An 18,428-nucleotide genomic window follows, 5' to 3' on the forward strand; every position below is an offset into this window, starting at 1 on the left:
AAGGTTCTTTAAGACCTTGTTTTTTAGTGACATATTTTTGTTTTGGATCTGCCATTTCCATTGTTTTATAGCGTTCATACCTAATTGTTGAGCCTGTGTTAAAACCAGGGGATCCCACCATGCCTGTAAATCTGGATTAGAAACAGGCCCTTGACCAAGCAAAACATCAACTCCTACAGCATGACGAGGGTCCTGCTGAGGTAGTTTCATTTTATCTAAAGCTGTTCGCTCGGCTAATTGCCTCCAATTTTCTTGAAATACCTTAGACTGCACTGGTTGAAACAAAACAGTTGCCAAATGCACAATATCATAAGGAGACAGCAAATCTGTATTAACAATACGAATTAATTGCATTACTTCAGCAGAATTAATACCAAATTTAGCTTCTTTAGACTGAAGATCCTGCACAACCTTCCATGCAAAAACCTCATGACTATCACTTCATCCTGAATTAGGAACTGCTTTAAACACAGGAAAAGCCATTTTACCATTACCAACACTAGTAGCAACACTATTAGCATCCATATCAAGAGCACCCGAGCCCTTCGGTGTGCCTATTTTCTCCACTAAATCCCAGTCTCCTATCTCAACTGCTTTCCTTTTAACATATTCCCAGCACCAAAAAGAATCACGAACAGTTACAGTGACATTATCAGAAGGCCGAGCTTTTGAAACACCAAGCTTATTTCTATTACCAGTTTTACCAAGGTTATTTCTACTACTAGTTCTACAAAGCTTATTTCTATTACCAGTTTTACAGCAAACAGAAGTATGCATTAATACAGACCTTTTAATCCCTGTAATTTCCTCATGGTCACTATCAGAATCAGAAAACAAAGGAGGAGAAAGAGTTAATATTTCCATGTGTTCATGCAGTTCAGAGTCAGAGTCAAGCAAAGGAGCAGATGGCTCAATTTATTTCTTTTTTAAGGTCATCTTAGCCGGCCACTGTGCCGAGGACTCAGAGTTAGATTTAACATTAAGTTCAGCTAGTGGCTCTATGGGGGAGGGGTACGTGGATTTGAAGCCTTTTGCAGACAAACAAGAAGAAGCCTTACCAACTTTTCCTGTAGCAACAGACCCGGCAACAGTCTCTGCAGAAAAAATCCCAGCAGAACACTCAGGCTGAGCTTCTTCCCTTTGCTGCTCCCCAGCAGCTACGAGTTCCTCCTCCAGGTCTTTCTTGTCCTGTTCTGCTTTCCACTCCTTTAAGGTGTTATAAAGCAACCTCCAAGTAGGAGATAAATCTGCAGCTGCTTTATCCCCATTCTGAATTACTTCCAGAGTTTTTCTCCAACTTCTTTCCAAGCTCTAACACTAAAAGCAGTAGTTACATCAGTCTTAAAATTTTGAGACTTTGCCCATATTTAAATACTATGCAGAGCATAGTCCGTTGTTTTAACTCCTTTTGTTTTTAAGAAAGTTTTCCATGTAGATAAAACAATCTGTTCTTCACTTGTTAAATTATTTCCCATTGTTCCCAGCAGCTCACCTTTTTTCCAGGTGTCAGAATCAGGTCTGGACTGGCAGCTGCTCCCCGCTGCTCTCAGCTTCGCTGGGCTCTGTGCTCACTGCCCCTCGCCCGGCAGTTCCATCAGGTCAGGGTAGCACCAAATGTCACCGTTAGGCCGGACGTGACATACACACGTGACCAAAGTCCAGGAAGAAAAAAAGTTTTTATTCTGCGTCTTCTCCCGTTTATACACCCTTAACAAAGCGTGATCTTAAGTCATTAACTACATCACAATAACTTATTCATTGGTGCAAAGCAATCAGCGTCAATATAATTGGCAAAAGTTTAACAGAAATTTAATAAGGCACGTATACACATCCACTTAGGCACGTAGTCTAGCTTACAAAAATTCTCATGTATCTTTTCTAATTGGTTTCCATGCTGACGGCCTTGTCTTCTTCCTTGCTATGGATACACCGAAAATCATCAATTGTTATTTCTTCTATTAACTCAGCTTTGCTTGCAGGCCAGCTGTCAAGCCCCACCAAAGCAGCCACTCTGCCCATGGACAGCCCAAGAATCACATTTGCTGGAGCCATCAGACTCAGTCTGAGCTGTCCTTTCTCCAAGCTGCAAACAGAACCTGCCCCAGCCAGTGCCCTGCAAACAGGGAGGGTTCTGTCAAGCCAAGGAGAGTGCCCAGAGATTTGGGGTCTCTGAGTGCTGGCACAGAGAGATCAGGCACAGGGAAACACCTGCAGGAGGAAAATCTCCAGGAAGAGAGAAGATCAGGCAATGAGAGAAAACCAAACTCAGAAATGCTGTGGCAGGGAGAGATCAGAGATGTCCACAGGATCCCCTCCAGTGCAGCCCCTCCCTCTGAACAAGCCCCCTCCCTCCTGTGCCCCCAGCCAAGCCTCTGCCCTCAGGGCCGGGGCTCCAAGGTGTGCAGCCCCTCCTGTGCAGGCAGAGCTGCAGCAGAGCCATGGGGCAGCTCTGCAGCCCCGGGCCCAGTTCCCTCTGCAGGGCACAGGGCTGGGAGCAGCTGCCCGGCCCTGGGGGCTCTGGCAGGGGGCACAGCTGGCTCAGGGTGACGCTGTCCCCAGTGCCTGGCTCTGGGCAATGCTGTCAGTGCAGCCAGGGAAGGAGCTGCATCTCCCTTCATCCAATGCCATCATAGGAACATCTGGAAGTCTCCCTGAGATTTCAGTCCAAGCTGGGAACTTCAGTCCAGGGTACAAATCTGTCCTAGGGCATCTCAGAGTTATAAGATTGACAGGGAAAGGCAGAGGCGTTGTGACACTGAAAATGCTGCTGGGTTGGTGGAATGAGCAACGTGAGTCCTTGTCTACAAATGTGGAGCTGGGCTGTGGTGGATCCATCTGCTCTCAGCAGCACCTGGTCACTTTTTAAGGGAAAGGTTGGAAGGTGATGACCCTCCACCTGAGAAAGGTTAAATCCCAGAGAAACTCTGAACAGGTCAGAATGACAGACCATCTCCCCTCACTCTCCACTCACCACTTTGCCTCACAGAACTTGCTCTGTTCTCCCTGAGTGTAGCAGTGTTATAGGTTGACTATATGATGCTTTTATCCCCAGTCGTCTTGTTCTGTTTGTGCTGAATAATAAGTTTTGCACCTTTAAGACTTGTTCCAGAGAGTGAAGGAGAGAGAGAAGCAGCAGCAGTTTGTTTTCAGACACAACTCACTCCTCCACATTCCTGCTCCTGGACTGTGTTGTCGGCAGATAGACAGCGGGACAGAGCTCTCCTTTGCTTTTAGTTAGTTTAGCTAGGTGAGGCAAAGAAGTTCTCTAGACTGTGGTTTTTCCCTTTTCTGTGGCCCTGTTCAAACCTGCTCTGGACTGAACACCAGCAGAGCACCGGCAGCTCCACCTGTGGCCCCCGGGCCGGGCCTGGGCCGCGGCATTTCCAGCACTGGAGGGGCTGAGCAGAGACTGAGTGAGCTGAACTGCAACCCAGGGGGGACTTGGTGTGTTTGTCATCTCTTTTGGAGCAGTAAGAGTTTCATTGTTTAATATTGTTTAAGTTTTATTGTTTAATGAACAGGTTTTTCCACTTTTCTCCAAGGAGGTATTTTCTCCCGGACCGGTTGGGGGAGGGGCGACTGAATCTGCTTTCCTAGAGGAGCCCTTTGGGGGGTTCTCTCCCAAACTTGCCCTGAACCAGGACAGTGACAGTCTCCAGAATTTTGGGGGTTTTATTGGGGTATTTGGGGAATTTTATTGGATTTTTGGGAGCATTATTAGGATTCTTTGCAGGTCCAGGAATTTTGAGGGATTTTTTTTTGTTCTTTGGTGGGATTTGTGGGGGGTTTGTGGGGTTTTTTTGGATGCTGCCAAGATTTCTTTGGGTCTTGGGGGGATTTTGTAGGACTTTTTGTTGTTTTGGGCATATTTTTGGGAGGATTGGTAGGGTTTAATTGGGATTTTTGGGGGGGTTGTTGGGATTTCAATAGATTTTGTGGACTTTGATTGGGATTCTAGGGTGTTCTAATGTGATTCTGTGAGATTTAATTGGGATTTTGTGGGTTTTATTGGGATTTTCTGGGCTTTGAAGGAGATTTTAGTGCCTCTCAGCCCTTCCCCACAACTGGGGACAACCCCAAAGCCCCCTCAGACCACCCAAGGTCCCCCAAAATCCCCCCAAAATTACAATAAGATCTTCCAAAACCCCAGAGAATCCCACAAAATACCAGTGAAACCCACTCAAATTAAAAAATACTCCCAAAAACTTCAATAAATGCCCCAAAACAACCAACCTCCCGCAAAACCCCAATAAAATCCCCCAAATTCCAAAACCCCCCAAATCCACAACACCCCCAAAACTCAGTAATTGTCTCCAAAAACCCCAATAATTCCTGCTAAACTCCCTATAAAATTCCCCAAAGCCCAAAAAAGCCACCCCCAAATCCCCAAAACCCTCCCAAAAAAGCCCCCCAAAATCCCCCCAGACTCACTGGGGCTGTCCTGGATCAGGGGGCACCGGCCGGTGGAACAGGAGCCACTTCAGGGGGCCCTTGGAGCTTTTTGGGGAGGGGGCACCATGGGAGATCTCCCAAAAACCGGTAAGGGGGGGGACACCCTGCTGTGACCCCTCCCCCTGAAACCACCCGACCCCGGTTCAGGGTGGGCCTGGGACCCCCCGGGACCCCCAAATCTCGCCCAGGACCCCTCCAGGAACCCCAAACCCCCCAGAGCCCCCCAGGGTTGGCCCAGGACCCCCTGAGAGCCCCCAGACCCCAATCGGGCCCAGCCCAGGATGTCCCCTGAGACCCCCCCAGACCCTTCCCAAGACCCCACCCAGGACCCACCCAGGACCCTCCAGACCCCTCCCCAAACCCAACTCAGGCTCCCCCAACCCCTCCCCAGACCCCCCCAGAACCTCTCCCCAAATCCTTCCAGACCCCCCAAAGCCCCTCCCCAAAACCTCCAAAACCCTCCCAGGACACCCTCAGGACCCCCCAGAGCCCTCCCCAAACTCCCCCAGGACCATCCCAACACCCCCAGACCCTCCCAAGACCTTCCTACGACCCCTCCCCAAAACCCCCCCAGACCTGCCCTCGTTCCCCCCCCGAGACCCCTCTTAGGACCCATCCGCACCCCCTGGTCCCCCCACAATGCCCCAGGACCCTCCCCAGACCCCACCCAAAGCCCCGGACCCCTCCCCAAAGCCCCCCCAGGACCCTCCCCCGCCCCCCCGATCCCCCCCCAGGCCCCTCCCGCACCTGTCCCCAGCCCAGCGGGTCCCGGTGGCAGCGGGGCGCCGCTCAGGGCTCGCCTCTGATTGGCCGGAGCCGCGCAGGGAAGGCGGGCGTTACTGAGAGGAACCACGCCGTGATTGGTTTTTTGGGGACATGCAGCGTGGTCATTGGTTGAATCGGGTTGAGGTGCGTCGCTATTGGCTGGGAGCCCGCCCACGCGGCGGCGGCGGGTGATTGTGAGGCGAAAGCGGCAGAGGAGAAGCTGAGGTGGGGGCGGGGGGAAACTGGGGGGGTTTGGGGCGGGTCTGAGGAGAAAGGGGGGATTGTTGGGGGCATTGACTGGAAATAGGGGGGTGTGCGGTGGGTTTGGGGGGAACGAAGGCGTGTGAGGGGCTTTGGTGGGTGTGAGGGGGCTTTAGGGAACTTTGGGGGAAGCTTGAGATGGTCTGGAGCTTTCTCAGGTGGGTTTAGGGAGATCTGAGGGGAACTGGGAGGGTCTGAGGGGATTTTGAGAGGAACTGGGGGGTTGTGAGGGGATCTGGGAGGTTCTGAGGTGGGTCTGGGGGGAATTTGGGGGAGTCTGGGGGGATTAAGGGGTCTGAGGGGGATTTGGGGCAGTCTGATGGATTTGGGGGGGGTCTCAGGTGGGTCTGGGGTGAATTTTGGGGAAAACTGGGGGGAGTCTGATGGTCCTGGGGAGGTTTTGGGGGTCTTGGGGAGTGTTTTTGGGTCTGGAGTGGTCCTGGGCCAACCTTGGTGGACTGTGGGGGACCTGGGGGAGATTTGGGGCTCCCGGGGGGTCTCAGGCTCACCCTGAACCGGGGTCTGGGGGTTTCAGGGGGAGGGGGCACAGCAGGGGTTCCCCCATCAGGTTTTTGGGTGGTCTCCCATGGTGCCCCATCCCCAAAAAGCTCCGAGGGCCCCCTGAAGTGGCTCCTGTTCCACCGGCCGGTGCCCCCTGATCCAGGACGGCCCCAGTGAGTCTGGGGGGATTTTGGGGGCTTTTTTGGGGGATTTTAGCAGGGGTTTTGGGGATTTGGTGGGGGTTTTTGGGGAGAATTACTGGGTTTTGGGGGGGGATGTTACGTGATTTGGGGGGGTTTTGTGGATTTGTGGGGTTTTGGATTTTGGGGAATTTTACTGTAGTTGTGGAGGGTTTCTTGGGGAGGATTTATTGAAATTTTCGAGAGTGTTTTTAACTTTTGGTGGGTTCCACTGGTATTTTGTGGGATTTGCGGGTGTTCAGAGGGTTTTTTGAGGATTTTTTGGAGATTTTGGAGGTTTCTAGTGGCATTTTGGGGGGGCTTTGCAGTTATCCCCGGATGTTGGGAAGGGCTGAGAGGCACCAAAATCTCCTTAAAATCCCCAAAAGTCCCTATAAAACCCACGACATCCCAATTAACTCTCACAAAGTTCTGTTAGAACACCCTAGAATCCTGATAAACGCCCACAAAATCCATTGAAATTTCAACAAATCCCCAAAATCCTAATTAAACCCCACAAATCCCTGCAAAAATGTCCGCAAAACCATAAAAAGTCCCACAAAATCCACCCCGAGACCCAAAGAAATCTTGGCAACACCCAAAAAACCCCACAAAAACCTCCCAAAATCCTAACAAAAAACTCCAAAAAATTCTTTAAAAAACCTGAACCTCCAAAGAATCCCACTAAATGCCTCCACAATTCCAATAAACCCCCCCAAATCCCCCAATAATCCAAATAAACCCCCTCAAAATTCCAGAGAATCTCACAAAACCCTCACAAAATCCTAGTAAAAGCCCCAAAAGTACAAAAAAACCTTAAAAGATTTCAATAAATCTCAAAACACCCCCCCACAAGGCCAATAGAATCCCCCAAAGTCCAAACCTACCAAAATCCACAAACCTCCCAAAATCCCCAACACCACCCAAACTCAGTGATTCTCTCCAAAAACCCCAATAATTGCCCTAAACTCCCAGCAAACTCCACCAGCCCACTGGTATGAACCAGCTGTGCTCCACATGGTTCCAGCTGCTCTCTTTCACCCTCACTTTTGTTCCAGTCACTCCCAGTATCTCCCAGTGTTCCCCAGTTCCTTCCAGCATGTTCCCAGTCACTCCCAGTATCCCGAATATGTTCCCATTTGCTCCCAAGCATTCCCAGTCACCCTCAGTTTGGTGGCACTCGCTGCCAGTATGATCCCAGTCACCTCCAGCATGATCCCTGTTCATCCCAGGATAAGCCCAGCAGTTTCCAATGGCCCCCAGCATGCACCCAGTCACTCCCAGTCACTCCCAGTTGCTCCTAGCATGATCCCAGTTCCTCACAGCTGCTCCCAATCACCCTCAGCACCATCCCAGTTACTCCCAGTACATCCCATTTGCCCCAACATGGTCTCATTTGCTCCCCACAGGCTCCTGCTCACTCCCAGTGTGATCCCAGGTCTCCATCAGTATGATCACAATCTGCCGTGGCAGGATGATCCCAGTATTATATCAGTACAAACCCAGCACAGTCCCAGTCACTCCCAGTATGATGTCCATACAAACCCAGTACAGCTCCAGTCACTCCCAGTACCATCCCAGTCCAGCCCAGTCCCTGGCAGCGCTGCCACTGCTGGGATCCCCCAGCCCTGTGTGCGTTCCTCCCTCCTGGAGATGCCAAGAGGAGCCCCAAGGGCTGGCAGTGCCCTGGCAGGGTCCCCAGCAAGGCCCAGTTTGGATGTGCAGCCCCCAGTTTTCCCAGTTTGCCTCTCCTTTGGCCCGGGCCGGGTTCCCCCCGCCCGCAGTGGCTGGGAGCAGCCGAGAGCCCCGCGCTGCCCATCCCGACCTGTCCCGGCTCCATCCCCGCTCCTGCTGCGGGCTGCGAGGGCTGCGGGAACGGGGCACCGAGGGTGTCGCTGCTGCTGGGGGAGGAGGAGGAGGGAGGGAAGGGGAGGGATGGAGGGGGAGAAGGAGGTGGGGATAAGACAGCAGAGGAGGATGAGGAGTGGGGGGTGGAAGGGGAGGAGCGGAAGGAAGAGGAAGGACAAAGGCGGATCAAGGCTGAGCAGGCGGAACCGCGTGCTCGAGCCCTGCCTGAATTCGCAGCCCCCACCTGTGGGATCATCGCCCCCCCATCGCGCAGGTGAGCGGGGCGGGGGAGCTCGGCCCTGATATCTCGGGGGGGGTGCCTGGGTTGGGTTTTTTGGGGGGATGTTTGGAGAATGAAGAATCCAAGGCTGAGCGGAAAAGGCCCCTTGGGGGGACATCAGGGATAGCCGGTGGTGGCTGCCGGCAGAGGCAGCCTGGAGGAGCAGAGCCCTGTGTCCCCCAGGAGCCCAGAGTGGGGAGCCCAGAGAGGGGGGAGTGCCGCCATTGGCGCGACCCTCAAGAGCTGGAGAGGGGCAGGGGGAACTCCTTGGAGCCCCTGCAGCCCAGAGCAGAGAGTGAGGGGAGAAGGGACCCAGGAGCCCAAACAGCCCCGGCATCCCGAAATGGGGAGAGCGAAGAGGGGGGAGCTTTTGGGATTGCTGGGACTGCCAGCAGCCTGGGGAGGGCGGGCACCGAGGAGAAGGGGGACCCCCAATCCAAGCGTGATCCCGGCAGCTGGGACGGGAGGAACCCTGAACCCCAGAGGGGAGGGACCAGGGACGGGAACTCTTGGGAGGCTTTTTCAGGGCTGAATCTTGGTGTTTGGGAGTTTTTCTGGAGGCCGGGTGGCTGGTGACTTGTAGAGACAGACTCGGGCAGTGGGACCTTCAAACTCAACGTGTGTGGGGCAAGATGAAACAGGACAGCCTTACAAATATGATTGTCTGGCAAAAGATTTTGAGAATGTAGGAAGTATTAGCAAGATTGAAATGAAAGCAAGCTTTGAGATACCTTATTTACTGAACAGCTGGAAAACAATGGTGTGGCCCGACTGAAGGTAATCCCCTTGTGATGAAACAATTCCCTCTGCTTGCAGACAGGTCCAAGGGTCAGAGCAGACCCTGCTACCTCAGCAGAAGGGGTCCAAAGAGGAGTTTTTAGGCTTTAAAATGTAACATGGTATGGTGATGTAATGGTTCTTATAGGCTGTATGTAAATGCTATAGAATTTGTATCTTGCACTGGATTGGTGAGTGAGAAATAGAGTATTCAACACAGGAGAAGATTTATTGTATTGTGACTGGAACCTTACTCTCTTAACACTCTTACCCTCTTCCTATCTTACCCTCTCATCCTCTCTCCCACTCTTCTCTCGGGCCTGCTCTGAGCTGTGGCTGGCAGCTCCCAGCAGGGCCCCTGCACCCAGGCCCTTTGCAATGAACCCCAAGTTCCACAACCTGGCTGTAGAGATCTCTCGTCTCCGTCCGTCCCAGCTGTCCTACCCCCGACGCTCCTACAAACAGCTCATCCCTTGTTTTCCCCAAACCAGGATTTCCCATTCCCAACCCCATGGATGCTGCGAGGAAGAGGAGGATGCCCCAAGACATGCAGGCAGGTGAGGAGGAAGTCAGTGCCCCTTTCCCCCTCTGTCCTGCTCCATTTCCCAGCCCAGCGCAGCCCCCGGCTGCAGGACAGCCCTGCGGGGATCTTCTCCCCTTTTCCTGTGGCACAGAGGCAAATCCCATCCTGTCCTTGTCCATCCTCCCCCAGAGCAGGAGCTGAGCATGGAGAGCAGGGAGGACAAATCCCCGTGTCAGAACCTGGTGGAAGAGGCCGTTTTGAGCAGCTCCACGGTGCAGGAACCCAACGGGGAGGAAAAGCCCCGGAGATCCCGCACGAGGAGGGGCTGCAAACGCAGATGGCGGGGATCTGAGGGGGAAAGAGCCAGCCTGGGCCGGGAAGGCGGCCAGAGCTCGGAGCTGGTGCTGCATGAGCAGCTCCATGGTGGGGAGAAGCCCAACACGTGTGGGGAGTGTGGGAAGAGCTTCAGGAGGAGCTCCAACCTGATCCTGCACCAGAGGACCCACACTGGGGAACGGCCCTACGAGTGTGGGGAGTGTGGGAAGAGCTTCAGGAGGAGCTCCCACCTGATCAATCACCAGAGGACCCACACTGGGGAACGGCCCTACGAGTGTGGGGAGTGTGGGAAGAGCTTCAGGAGGAGCTCCCACCTGATCAGGCACCAGAGGACCCACACTGGGGAACGGCCCTACGAGTGTGATCAGTGCAGGAAGAGGTTTTACACCAGCTCTGATCTCCTCAAGCACCAGCACACTCACACAGAGGAGAGGCCCTTCCGCTGCCCCGACTGCGGGCAGGGCTTCAGGCAGAATGCCCATCTTGTCACGCACCGACGCATCCACACTGGGGAGAGGCCCCACGAGTGTGGGGAATGTGGGAAGAGCTTCAGCCGGAGCTCCACCCTGATCCTGCATCAGAGGACCCACACTGGGGAGAGGCCCTACGAGTGTGTGGAGTGTGGGGAAAGCTTCAGCCATCATTCCACCCTGACGCGCCACCAAAAGATCCACACTGGGGAGAGGCCCTATGAGTGTGATAAATGCAGGAAGAGGTTTCGGATCAGCTCCCATCTCCTCCTGCACTATCCAATTCACAGAGAGGAGAGGCCCTTCCAGTGCCCTGACTGCGGGAAGGGATTCAAGCACAACTCCACCCTCATCAACCACCGGCGCATCCACACTGGGGAGAGGCCCTATGAGTGTGAGGAGTGTGGGAAGAGCTTCTCACACAGCTCTACCTTGACCCGACACCAACGCAGGCACCGGTAAGGGAAGCCCTGCGAGTGCTCCGAGTGCGGGAGGAGCTTGTGCGCTGCTCCAGCTCCATCCCCCACTGGAGATCCCTCATTGGGTAGAGCCCTGGTGACCCACATTCCCTGTGATCCTTGCTGGGAACACTCCTGGCTCCTTCTCCTTTTGGTTTGGTGTTATTTTTCCTCTGCTCCATCTTCATCCCTTAAAAAAAGCCCAAACAGGTTTAAATGAAGGAAATTGATCAAATATATCTGAAGTCCCACCATTTCACTGGTAGTTGATGCAGAATTTACCATTTGGGGACACATTCTGTGTGTAGTGCCCCTGTTGCTAAGAGGCAGGAATTTGATGTCACCCTTCTAGTGTTTCTAAGAACTCCTCCCCTGACCCAAACCCCAACTCCAGCCCTGGGATGCCCTATTAAAACCCCATGGCCCTGCCTTTGCCCTGTCTTTTTGGGGTCAGAAATGGATTCTGGAGCTCTCCGAAACCAGGACCCATCTCGTTTGTTCCCAGCACTGGCAGCTGCAGCCTCCCTGGGCACCATGAACTCTGGAGAATGGGGGCAGCCAGTGAGGACAGGTCCTGGACTTCAAGATAAGTGTGTGTTGTGTTTGCCATCTGTCAGAGGTGGGGCAGTTATCTTCTGTGCATTGGGCAGTTTATCTCTTTCACAGCCAACCCTTCTTGCAGGACATATCTTCTGTTAATGGGTCAATAATTATTAATTATCTGCTGTTAATGGGCCATTGAGTTTCACTGCATGGCTGATAAAATGACATCATCCCACTGGGAGATGCTCCGCCCAGGGGAAGAAGCCAGGCATTGCTACCTAGGTAGAATCTCAGGTTTGGAACCCCAGAAGCAGCCTTTTCCCACTGGATTCCCAGAGGATCAGCCCTTTTCCCTCTGGATTCCCAGAGGATTCTGACTCTGTCACTGTTTTCTTTTAAATTTGTACTATTGCATTTGTATTTTCAATTTTTTCTAATAAAGAACTGGAATTTCTACTCCCATATCTTTGCCTGTGAGCCCCTTAATTTCAAAATTTATTATTATTATTATAAATTTTGTTGTTATCATTTTTTTAGTAGTAGTAGTAGTATTCACAGGGAGTGGGGTTTACATTTTCCTTTCCATGGGAGGCCCCTGAAATGGGGAGACACCCCCAAGGAGGGGCCATGTAAAATAATCCCTGAAATATGTAAATTAATTTATGGATTTTCATGAGAGTCTATGAATATGCAACAGGCTGATGTAATTCAGACCAGATTAATTAAGGAGTGTCCCCAAAGACAATGGGGGTGTGTCTTGGTGGCCATAATAAACTTTGCTGCATGGTCCTTGTCTCCTCTTACATCAGCCTTTTGCATATTCATAGACTCTGTTGCATGTCAATAAATCACTATATATATTGCAGGAACAAAATTGGCTTCTTCCTGTTTGGTGGTCCCACCCCTCTCCCAGCTCAATTTTGGGGTCCCATCCCCCTCCCAACTCAATTTTGGGGGTCCTACCCCCCTTTCACTCAATTTTGGGGTCCCATCCCCCTTCCCACCTCAATTTTGGTGGTCCCATCCTCATTCCCAACTCAGTTTGGGGGTCCCAACCCCTCTTTCCTGCCCTCTCCTGCCCCTTCCCCATCGTTCCCCAATCCCCTCCCTGTGTTTGGTTTTGGGGTTTCCAGGCCCCTCCTTCTCCTTTCTGGCCTGCCGACCCAGCTTTGGTTTAATTTGGGGTCCCCTCCCCATCCCCAGGGTCACACCCCCCTACAAATTCTGCTGCTGGCAACTGATGAGTCATCAGCAATAAATGCTCTGATTAGCTGGAAATTACCCCTCGCTGTCTCTGATTGGTCAGTGCTCTGTGGCACTGGGCTCCGCCTGGCAATTGATGAGTCAGAGTCGCCTCGGGAGCTGATTGACTGAAAATCGCTGAGCGGGGCCAGTGCTCCTAGTTTCTGCCCAACAATTGTGTCATCGTCAGCGCTTCGCGCTCTGATTGGCCAAGGTCTGTTTTGGGGTGGGGACGGGAGGAACGGGTTATTGGGGGTTTTTTTGGGTTCATTTAGGGATTATTTGGGGGTTATTTGGAATTTATTTTAGATGCATTTGGGGGTTTTGGGGGTTTTATTTGAGATTATTTGGGTTTACTTTTGTTTTTTTGGGGTTCCTTAGGGTTTATTTGGATTTATTTGGTGTTTATTTAGGTGTACTTTGGGTGTTTGGGGGTGTTTTGGGTTTGTTTGGAGAATATTCTGGTTTATTTGGAGTTTATTTAGAGATTATTTGGGTTCGTTTGGGTTTATTTACGGTTCATTTAAGGATTATTCGGGTTTGTTTGGGTTTTTAGGTATTACTTGGGGTTTCTTTTGGGTTATTTGAGGTTTATTTGGAGTCAAAAAATCCGTGAAGGTTCTCTCAAAAAACCCGGGATGATTCCCCAAAAAAAACAGGAATGTGCCCACTCCAAGAAACGGGAATTTTTCCTAAAAAATCCGTGAATTTTCCTCCCCAAAACCAGGAACGTTCCTCTAAAAATCCCAGACTTTTCCCCAACAATAGCAATGCGCCCCGCCCCAAACCATCCAATCGCCGCGCTTCATCTCCCAAATTAACCAATCACAACACAGCCCGCTCCAAACCATCCAATCACGGCCCGTATTCCCTCAGCAACTCCCGCCTCTCCCGTGGCTCTCCTGTCAATCACCGTGCCCTACACCGAACCAACCAATCACTGCGCGGTTCCCTCAGCAACTCCCGCCTTCCCCGCCCCGCTCCTGTTCCACCGCTCGGTTCCAACCCTGATCCAGGACGGGCCGCAGTAAGTTTCCAAAAAACCCCCCAAATCCTCTCCAAACCCCCCAAAATGCCCCCAAAGCCCCCCAAAATCCCTCCAAATCTCTCAAAAATCCACTCAAATCCCCCCAAAATCACCCCCAAATTCCCCCAAAAACCCCTAAAAACCTCCCAGAAACACCTCAAACCTCACCCAGAATCCCCCCAAAACTGCCCCAAAAGCCCCCAAATCCCCCAAAATCCCCCAAAGCCCCCCAAAACTGTCCCTAAAAGCCCCCAAATCCTTCCAAAACCCAAAATCCCCCCATTACCACCCCAAAAAACTCAAATCCCCCCAAAACCCAACAAATACCCCCCAAAGTCCTCCCAAATTTCCTAAAGCCACACCCAAAACCCCCAAATGCTCCCAAAATCCCTCCATAACTCCCCAAAAATCCCCCCAATCCACCCCCCCAAAAATTCCCCCAAAATTACCCCTAAATCCCCCAAATCCTCCCAAACCCCAACAAATTCTCCCCAAATCCCCCCAAACCATCCCTAAAACCCCCCCAAATCCTCCCAAAACCCAACATATCCCCAAACCCCCCAAATACCCCCAGAACTCCCCAAATTCCCCCACAAAAACTCCAATATCCCCCCAAAACCCCACCAAAAATGCCCTAAATCTCCCCCAAACCCCCCAAAAATCTCTTCAAACCGCCCCAAATCCTCCCAAAACTCTCCAGACCCCCCAAAATCCCCCCAAAACCAGACCTAAAATCCCCCTAACCCCCCCAAAATCCCCTCAAAACCTAAAATCCTCCCAAAAGACCCCAAATGTCCTCCAAAGCCACACCCCAAAAAAGCCCCAAATGTCCCCTAAAACCCCAAATCGCCCCAAAAATCCCCAAAAAATCCCCAAATCCCCCCAAATCCTCCCAAAACCCCCAAAATGCCCCCAAACCCACCCCCAAAATCCCCCCCGCAATCCACCTAAAATTTCCCAAATCCTCCCAAAACCACCCCCCAAAAAAAACCCAAAACCCCTCAAATACCCCCAACCCCCCCGAAAAAAAAAAACAAATCCCCTCAAATACCCCCAAAAACACCCCCCAAGTAACCCTAAACCTCCCAAAACCCCCCAAAAATCTCCAAAACACCCCAAACCCAGGTGTGCTCTGGTGGCCCTGGCCATGGCGGGGGCGCTGCTGGGACCCCCTGGCCCCAATTGGGTCTGGGGGCTCTGCTGGAGCCAGCGCGGGCCAGGGCTGCACCCGCCACAGGGAGATGTTCTCAGGTGGGTTTGGGGGGTTTTGGGGGGTTGTGGGGGGGGGGTTAGGGCATTTTGGGGTGGTCCTGGGGGGGATTTGGGGGAATTTTGGGGCGGATTTTGGAAGATTTGGAGCATCCTGGATGGGTTTGGGGGAGGATTTGGGGGGAATTTTGGAGGGTCCTGGAGGGATTTGGGGGAAATTTGGAGGGTCATGCGGGGAATTGGGGGAGAATTTGGGGAGGATGGGGGGGGATTTGGAGAGGATTTGGGGGGGATTTTAGGGCATTTTTGGGAGGGTTGAGGGAGGATTTGGGAGGAATTCTGGGGGGGTTTGGGGGGATTTTAGGGCATTTTGGGGGGGTTTGGGGGAGGATTTGAGGGGATTTGGGGGAGGATTTGGGGGGGATTTTGGGGACTCCTGGGGTGTTTTCGGGTGTCTGGGACAGTGTTGGGGGGGTTTTGGGAGATTTTGGGGGTAATTTGGGTCTAGGGGCTCTGCTGGAGCCAGCACAGGCCAGGGGCTGCACCTGCCACGGGGAGATGTTCTCAGGTGGGTTTGGAGGATTTTGGGGGATTTTAGGGCATTTTGAGAGGAATTTGTGGGGGGTCCAGCGGAAGGATTGGGAAGTTTTGGACGGATTTGGGGGGAGTTTGGAGGGGCATTTGGGGGTCCTGGGGGGGATTTGGGGAAGTTTTGGGGTCATTTTTGGGGCCAGTGGGGTCAGTTCTTTAGTGCTTTTGGGGTGATTATTTGGGTGATTTTCAGGATGTTTTTGTGATGTTTTTGGGGTGTTTATGGGATGGTTTTGGGGTGATTTGGCTGTTTTTGTAGTGATTTTGGGGTGTTTTTTGGGAGGCTTTTCAGGCTGGATTTGGGGTATTTTTGGGGTGATTTTGGGGTTTTTCTCAGGATGGGTTTGGGCTGTGTCCTTGGGTGACGTTGTGATGCTGGTATCCCCACTCGTGTGTGCTGTTTCTGCTGGATATTATGTTCTGTGCCTTCAAGACTGGCTCTGGTTTCTTATCAGGCGCTCCCCCACAGCCGGTAGGACGCAGAGACGGGGCAGTACATAGTGCAGCTTTTGCTTTTTGCTTGGCTTTTTGCTTTGCTCTCACTCTTGCTTCTGCTTTGCTCCTGCTTTGCTCTTGCTTTCTGCTTCTGCTCATTAGTTAGTTTAGCTAAGCAGTTCAAATTTTTCCCTGGACTGTTTTTCCTTTACCTTTTTTGGAACTACTCGAACCTGCTCCAGACTGGGACTGGGAAACACCAAGAGTTTGCACCTTGTGGCTGCAGCAGCTGCCCCAGCGCCGGAGGGACTGATTACAGAGCGACCACCCCAAGAGAGACTTTCTGAATTTGTCATCTTTTTCAGAGCGGTGAAAGAGTGGTGTCATCTGGTATTGTTCATTTTGTGTGCTGGGGGTGCTGTGCTTGTCAAATAAACGGGTTCTTTCCACTTCTCTCCCAGGAATCCTTCCTGAACTGGTTGGGGGGAGGGGCCTTGTGGGTTTGCTTTCTGGAGGGGCCCCCTTTGGAGGTTTTCTCCCAAACTTGCCCTAAACCAGGACAAAACTTGGTGCCCAACACGTGGGGCTCGAGAGAGAGTGGAAAAGCCCTGTTTCGAGTGCATTTTGGTTGCCATTATTCTGTGTCAGTATAAAGCAGTTAACAGCCATGCTTTTTGAATTCATAATGTCTCTTGGGGTGAAGGCTTGCATGCAATTCTGGTCCCTATGGTTTTTTAAGGTTTTAATACCTCTATGGTCCCTCGGTTTATTTTCTTATCCAGAAATAGCTCTTGTATTGTCCCTAATATGTAGCTTTTACAGCAGAGGGGCACTGACCAGAATAGCTATCCTGCTGGGCTTGGTGGTAATAGCTTGTAAGAAGTTTATAAACATGCTGGGGCCTGCTCCAGGTATGAATGGTTCGTGGTTATGGTTATGCATCCAGTTTGTTAGAGGAGGAGCAGGGGGTGAGGCTTTTCAGTCTTTGCTTTCCTTCTTCTCCTCTGAATCTGTTACATCACTGTTGGAGAATGTTCAGTTTCCCCTGAATGTTAAAGAGACCATCTTTCTGGTATTCAATCTGGTAAGCTTCCTCTCCCAGTCTGCTGCTTCTCTAGAATGAGGGCTGAGATTTCTAGACGGGCTGATGAGATCCCTGACTCAGGAATAGACCCAGGTGTGGAAACTCCTAAGTGATGTGGGAAATGGGAGAATATGGGCCAAATCCTGAAGGAATTCTCTGACCCTATAGTCTGGGACTTTCCCCATGAACAAATTCAGAACCCAGCTGAGGTGGGGAAATATCTGAAAGAGAAGTACCAGGATGACCCTAAGGAAAAAAAGATCATTGCAGTGAGCTGAGCCTTGGCATATGCTTATGGCGCGTTGCTAGATACGGTTGGGCAGCAGACAGAGGCAGGGGGGCAGGGAGATAAATCAGCAGCTATCCCGGTCACTCAGGCTGCAGCCAACACCCCAGGCTCAAAGCCAGCAGCCGAGCTAGATAGTGAGCCTAAGCCAGCAGCTAAACCAATGGCTGTTGCTACTAGCACCAGAAGTGGAAAATGCACAGGCAAGACCAATCGGCCAGTGGATGATGATGATGATGATGATGCAGGAGAAGGACCCTCAGCACCTCCTGATGTAAAATCAGAAGTCAAAGCAGCAGGTGCCAGATCAGAAGCCAATATGGAGTCCTTTTCCCTGAAGGACCTCCATGGCCTAAGGAAGGATTACACCCGGCGACCTGATGAATCCATAATTAGTTGGTTAGTCCATCTCTGGGATGCTGCAGGTGAGGCCACAATTCTGAACAACACTGAAGCCAGGCATTTGGGATCCCTGTCACATGATCCTGTCATCGACCAAGGAATGATGAGGGGGGTTAATCCTCACAGCCTCTGGGCACGGGTCTTGGACAGTGTTGCACAAAGATACCTGTGTGCAGATGATCTTTGGATGCAGCAGACCCAGTGGAAGACCATAGAGCAAGGGATCCAACGCTTGAGGGAAATGGCAGTGGCAGAGATTATCTTCTCAGATGACGTAACAACTAGGAACCCAGACTTGGTACCATGCACGTCTGTGATGTGGCGGAAACTTGTACGACTCGGGCCATGTGAATATGCTTCTGCCTTAGCCATAATGAAGCGGGATGAGAGGGATGAGACCGTGCTGGATATGGCGAAGAAGCTCCAAGCATATGCAGACACTGTGCATGGCCCAATTCTGCATGCCAGAATCGCAGCAGTGGAAACACGTCTGCAGAAGTTAGAGGATAAGATCGAGGAGAATCACAAGAAGCTCAGAGAGGAGATTAAGGAAGACCTTCTCCAAATCTCAGCAGTACAGATCAGAGATCCTAGTGCCCAACACAGACATTCCCCAGATGGAGAGAGAAGGTACACCCCACGAGCTGAGCTGTGGTTCTTCCTGCGTGATAGTGGAGAAAACATGAGGAGATGGGATGGGAAATCTACTGCTGCTCTGGCACGACGGGTATGTGAATTGAAGGAAGGCAGGACTCAGAG

At 51.8% G+C, this 18,428-nt stretch overlaps 1 long non-coding RNA gene and 1 pseudogene across 1 annotated transcript; both read left to right on the top strand.

Moving 5' to 3' along the window:
* LOC132334706 (zinc finger protein 850-like) overlaps positions 1-18,428 on the top strand; it is a 1,213,125-nt pseudogene that overhangs the window by 515,854 nt on the left and 678,843 nt on the right.
* On the top strand, positions 13,576-16,346 carry LOC132334867 (uncharacterized). Its single transcript, XR_009488510.1, has 3 exons — positions 13,576-13,662; positions 14,788-14,913; positions 16,140-16,346. It is a non-coding gene; the product is annotated as an uncharacterized LOC132334867 (long non-coding RNA).

The sequence above is a fragment of the Haemorhous mexicanus genome, chromosome 16 (genome assembly GCF_027477595.1).
Source record: "Haemorhous mexicanus isolate bHaeMex1 chromosome 16, bHaeMex1.pri, whole genome shotgun sequence".
Classification (NCBI taxonomy): Eukaryota; Metazoa; Chordata; class Aves; order Passeriformes; family Fringillidae; genus Haemorhous; species Haemorhous mexicanus.